General features: G+C 39.2%; 1 protein-coding gene across 1 annotated transcript in view; it reads left to right on the top strand.

The window, feature by feature from the left end:
- Nucleotides 1–6,503, top strand: part of Myh15 (myosin heavy chain 15) — a 139,567-nt gene that overhangs the window by 23,285 nt on the left and 109,779 nt on the right. The window lies entirely within an intron of this gene.

Here is a 6,503-nt window from a genome sequence, read left to right on the forward strand (position 1 = left end):
GTGGTCCTCACTCTGACCTGTACAGACTAAGTTCGGCGGAGTCCCGGAGCCAAGATGGCGCTCCCTGCAGGGCAGGTCACTGTCCTCTGGCTGGGCTCCAATGGGAATTTATAAAGAAAGGGATATTCAAATATGGATTTGAATATGAAGACCAGATAGAGTCAAGAATCAAGGGTATTTTCTAAAACTATGTTTACGAGGTCAGGTGAGGGCAGATGAAGAGCAGTTAAAGTATAAAAGCTGCTGGATTAGGAGATCTGCTTAGAGGAACACTGGGAAGTTATTGTGATAATTCTGCACATCCGGAGGTGAGTGTATGAATGGGTGTGTTTGGTACTCCAAGAAGGTAGGTGGGATAATAGCAGGGTACTGATTTTGTTGATGTCAGTGTGTAGAATGATTTAGCCCAGTATGGCGTTATGTAGGCATTAATATTAGAGAAGGGATTGCAATAGTATTAGACTGAAAATGATAGGACTGTTACCCAAGATAGTGTCTATGGGGAATAAACTCATGTCACATGGGTCTTGCCCATAAAAGATTGCATGTGTGGCTGCTAGGCAACAGGCAGAGCTATTTAAGTTCCAGGGCTAAAGGGAACATAAGATTCCTTGCCTTCTTTATCTTACATTCTGGACTGAAAGTTTAGCAACAATCAACATAGAAAGAATTACACAATTGCTGATTATTGGTAGGTCTAAAAATAAAGAACATCGAGGATGAGAGAATGAGATTTGGTGGACCTGTAGGTGATTGGCTAGTATTAGATGAAGTAAACAGGGAACAAATCTCTGGGAAGACACTATTCTGCAGCTGTATAAATGATGGAGTGATTGAGGCTCCAGGAACCACAAGGGCTTTCCAGGAACCACATTCTCAGAGGAGGGAATGCTGAATGCAAAGGTCTCAAAGGCTAACTCTATATTGCTTATTACAATAGGAAATGGCCAAGTGGAAAAGCTGATATAAGGGGAGGTTGGCAGGGCCCAGATCGTGTGGCATTTATAGTTCATAGAATTTAATTACTATTTTAAATGCCATGGGAAATCATTGTAAAGGAAGGATGACAAGCTGTTGTTGCGTTTGAGGAAAACATCAAGGACAGTCATGCACCCAGAGAAGTGACTATGGATTGAGATAGCTGGTCCAGGTCAGCAAATTACTGGGAACAATTCCTCCATATTCAATCAGAATGGTATAAACTTGGAAGTGTTTTGACTACTTAGTCTTCAGCTTCTATGTGTTCCCAATCTGGGAAAAGATGTGTGAACTAGACAATTACACTCACCATGTGTTTGTTGGTGATAATGTAAGCAGCAAGTGTTTGCCAGAACTAAACCTAAAACAAAATGTGTGTGTGTGTGTGCGTGTGTGTTGTTGTTGTTGCGCTGCTGCTGAGGATCAAATATGGAACCTCACATGTGCTAGGCAAGGCATCTTCCACTTACATCTACCCATCGCTGTAAGAGACATGAAGCTCTAACCAGTGACAGGCATCTGACTCATTTTGTCTAATATAGGAAGCAGCTGAGGCCTCCCAGGATATCCATGATTAATAATGTGCAGAACCATTTCAGGGCATCATGACAATTAATATAAAAGGGAACCTCTGAGTAGGTCTCCTAAATTATGAGCATTTGCTTGTATTACAAAAAAATTAAGCAGGAAAAAAATCACAGCAGAGCCTGGAAGAGCCTGAAAGTGAGGTGGTGTATTAGCCCCAGTCAAGCACCATTTGATTTCTAAACAGCACGGGGGGTCTTCTCCTCTGCTCCCAGTTGTACTTCTAGCACAAGTGCTCATCAAGTTCTAAAGGGTCACCAAGAGCAGTGGTAAGAGCTTATATCACTTTAGGGAGCCTCTAAGGCTTCCCTGAGCAACAAGGAGATATCCTACTCTGGCCCTGGGTTTCCTCTTAACTCTTGGCTTCAGGAAATTGTGCTCTCTAGTCATGTAAGGCAACTTCCCTTAATTTCTATTTAATAATTATAAACTATGCGTTTTAAATTTGGTTATGAGATGGGGGGTTGTGAGATAAGAGGTTTTTATGTATTTTATTCTCATAGCTATTTTGTTTAGGTTACCTATTTTCCATTCTTTTCTTTTCATAGTCCTCTCACACATTCCTGCTTTCCAGTCCCCATGTATACTCCTTCTCTACTTTTATATTCCAGACACTCTATTATCCCTCTCTTTTAAACTACACCCTTCACACGCCCTCTTTCTAGCTTCCTGACTTTGTCTAAACTCCAATTTGAACATACAAAGTTAGCCATCCTAAGCTAGGATCCACTTAGGAAGGAGATCAAGCAGCGTTTGTTTTTCTGTGCCTGTTTTACCTTTCAGAAAATACTTTCCCTAGTTCTATCCATTCGTTTGAAAGTTTAATTTTTAATTACAGCTAAATAAAATACCATTGTACAACATATATAACAATAATAGAGCAAAATAAACATACAATGAGTTAAGTATCTGTGCCATAGGTCCTTTGGCACAGGCCCAGCTACGAGAGTGATGGAGCTGAGTAATGTGGTCATTCTATCCTCACCTTTATAACACTCTCCATACTGACTTCCATAGAGTGTACTGGTTTGCACTCCCACCAGCAGTGAATGAGGGTTCTTCTTTTTCCACATCCTCACCAGCATATGCTGTCATTTCCTTGATTATAGAGTCAGCCACTCTGACTACAGTAAGATCAATTCTCAAAGTGGTTTTAACTTGCACTTCACGATGTCTGGGGATGTTGAGCACCCTTTAAAATGGTCTTATGACTCTGAATTTCTTGTTCTGTTATGTGAAGGATTCCAACCAATCTCTAAATCCATTTATTTGGGTCCTCTCTCTCTCTTTTTTTTTTTTTTTTTGGTATTGTTTTCTACTTGTTTGTTTCAATTTCATTAATTGGTGACCTAGTTTTGATTATCCTCTCATAGGCTATTTTTGTGTTTTATTGTTTGTTGCTTTACCAAACTCTTGAGGTACATTTAAGTTATTTATTTGTGATTTTTGTATTATTTTTTCAATTTTATTCATTTATTTATCTACATTCCAATTGCTGTCCCCTCCCACAGTCCCTACAGTTTTTCACTGAGAAGGTGGGCCCCCTAGGTTTCCCCCGACCTTGGGGCATCAAGTTTCTGCAGGATTGGGTGCCTCCTCTCCCACTGAGACCATACAAGGCAGCCCAGTTAGGGGAATAGATTCCACAGACAGGCAACATCTTTAGGAATACCCCCACTCCAGTTGGTGAGGAACAACATGAAGAGTGAGCTGTACCTCTGCTACGTGTTAGGGGGGCCTTTGTCCAGTCCATGTATGCTCTTTGGCTTGTGGCTCAGTCTTTGGGAACTCCCAGGGTTGCAGGTTAGTTGATTCTGTTAGTCTTCCTGTGGAGTTCCTATCCCCTATAGGGCCTTCAATCTTTCACCCAACTCTTGCATAAGGGTCCCTGACCTCTCTCTAATGTTTGGCTGCAGGCATTTGCATCTGTGTCAGTCAGCAGCTGCGTAGAGCCTCTCAGAGGACAATTATGTTATTCTCCTGTCTATAAGCATAACAGTATCATTTACAGTGTCAGATACTGCTGCTTGCCCGTTTGAATTGGGCTGGTTATTGGTTCATTCTTTCAATCTCTGCTCCACCTTTGTCCCCGTATTCCTTTTAGACCAGACAAGTTTGGGTTGAAAGTTTTGTGAGTGGATTGGTGTCCTTATCCCTCCACTGGAGGTACTGCCTCAATATAGGAATGGCTTCTTCAGGTTCTATATTCCCAAAGTTAGGCCTCTTGGCTAAGGTTACCTGCATTGACCCCAGGGAGGCTTCCTTCATCCCAGGTCTCTAGGACTTCCTAGAGATTCCCCCCATTTCCCTGCCTTCAATGGCTGTAGATTTCCATTCATTCTTATGACCCTCTGGCCCTCTCTCCTGTCTCTCCCCACACCTGATCCTGACACCTTCTTCTCCTCCTCACCCCCTTTCCCACAAGTTCCCTCTCCCCCTTTGCCTTCTATGACTATTTTATTCCTCATTCTAAATGAGATACAACCATCCTCGCTGGTTTTCTTCTGACTTAGCTTCTTTGGGTTTGTGGGGTGTATTGTGGGTATCCTGTACTTTATGGCTAATATCCACTTATCAGTGAGTACATACCATGCGTGTCATTTTGAGTCTAGGTTACTTACTTAGGATGATATTTTCTAGTTCCATCCATTTACTTTCAAAACTCATGATGTCCTTGTTTTAATAGCTGAGTAGTATTCCATTGTGTAAATGAACCACATATTCTGAACCATTCTTAGGTTGAGGGACTTCTGGGTTGCTTTCAGTTTCTGGCTAATAAGAATAAAGATGCTATGAACATAATGGAACATGTCCCCCTGTGGCATGGTGGGGCATCTTTTGGGTATATTTCCAAGAGTGGTATAGCTGAGTCTTCAGGTAGAACTATTTCCGATTTTCTGAGAAACTATCAGATTGATTTCCAGAGTGGTTGTTTCACTTTGCAATCCCAGCAGCAGTGGGGGAGTATTCCCCTTGTTCTACATCCTTAGCAGCATATGCTGTCCCTTGAGGATTTTTTTGTTTGTTTGTTTTTTATCATAGTCATTCTGATGTAAGATAGAATCTCAGAGTTGTTTTGATTCGCATCTTTCTGATGACAAAGGATGTTCAACATTTCTTTAAGTGCTTCTGGGCCATTTGAGATTCCTCTGTTAACGATTCTCTGTTTATCTTTGTACCCTACTTTTAAATTGGATAATTTTGTTTGTTATAATATAACTCCTTGAGTTCTTTATATATTTTAGATATTAGCTCTCTATCAGGTGTAGGCTTAGTGAAGATTCTTTCTAATCTGTACTCTGCAGTTTTTTCCTATTAACAGTGTCTTTTGCCTTACAGAAGCTTTTCAGTTTCATGAGGTCCCATTTATCAATTGTTGATCTTAGAGCCTAAACCATAGGTGTTCTGTTCAGGAAATTGTCTCCTGTACCAGTGCATTCAAGGTTATTTCCTACTTCCTCTTCTATTAAATTCAGTATATCTGGTTTTATGCTGAGGTCCTTGGTGGATTTGGACCTGAGTTTTGTGCAAGGTGGTAAATATGGAATTATTTGAATTTTACTACGTGCTGACATCAAGTTAGATTAGCACCATTTGCTGAAGATGTAGAACTAGGGTACTAAAGTAATCTATTACTGTATTAGTGTATTGTTGCTTAGTGCCTCATAGTGTGGGGTTTTGTTTTTGTTTTTAAGAAATTGAGCGTACCTAAGTTTGATGTGTATGTTTAGAATTATAGTATTTGTATTAGAATTATAATGTCTTCTTGGTGGATTGCTCCCTTGGTCAGAACTAGATGGTCTTTATTTCCTCTTATTTGATTTGGGTTGCAGTGTATTTTGTAAGACATTAGAATAGTTACACCTGTTTTTCTCTTGCTCCCATTTGCTTAGAATTTTATTCTTTCATTCTAAGGTAGTCTTTATCTATGAAGATGAAATGTTTCTTGTAGATAACATAGGGTTGGATCCTATTATCAGATCTTATTGGCTATCTCTTGTCTTTTGATTGTGGTATTGAAACCATTAATAGTCAGACTTAATATTGAATTATATGCTTTAATTGCTGTCATTTTCATTGATTTTATAGTATTTGTTACCTTAGTCATACTTAGTCATACTAAGTCATATTTTGCAAAAAATGCTATCCTGAAATCTTAGCCACATCAGTGTGCTCATCTTTTTCTTCAGTCTGAAATATTCTTCCACTACTCTCTGTAGAGTTTCTTTGGTCAGAAACTTCTTTAGTCATTTTTTTTTCTCATAGAAAATCTTCATTTTCCTTTAATTATGATGGATAGCTTTACTGGTGGTAGTAGTAACCTTGGTTGATAGTCATGCTCTTTCTATACTTAAGTTTATTGCTCTAGTCTCTCCTGGCTTTCAAAGATTCTATTGAGAAATCAGCTGTTCCTCTGATGGGACATGCTTTTATAAGTGACTTGGTTCTTCTTTCTTGACAGTTTTTAGACCCTTTTTGTCTGGTTTTTATTTTATTTTTTTTATTGTGACATGAAGATTTCTTTTGTGGTTCTGCCTATCTGATATTTTGTCTGTCCCTTACTCCTGAGTTGACATCTCTTTCCTTAGATTTGGGAATTTTCTTCTCTGATTTCCGTGAATACACTTTCTATGCCTTTGAACAGGAATTAATTTTCTTCCATGCCTAATAATGCATGTCTTTGGATCTTTTCCCAAATGGTTTTCTGAAGATTCTGAATGCTCCCCTTATGAGTTTTAAAAACTTTATCATTTCCCTTGATTGAATGATCCAATTTTTCTACCTTGCTTTCAAGCTCTAATATTTTATCTTCTATATCATCTATTCTGTTGATGGTGCTTCCATTGAGATTTTTTTTAATTTTTAATATTTTTATTACATATTTTCCTCAATTACATTTCCAATGCTATCCCAAAAGTCCCCCATAGCGCCCCCCACTT

The sequence above is a fragment of the Mus caroli genome, chromosome 16 (genome assembly GCF_900094665.2).
Source record: "Mus caroli chromosome 16, CAROLI_EIJ_v1.1, whole genome shotgun sequence".
Classification (NCBI taxonomy): Eukaryota; Metazoa; Chordata; class Mammalia; order Rodentia; family Muridae; genus Mus; species Mus caroli.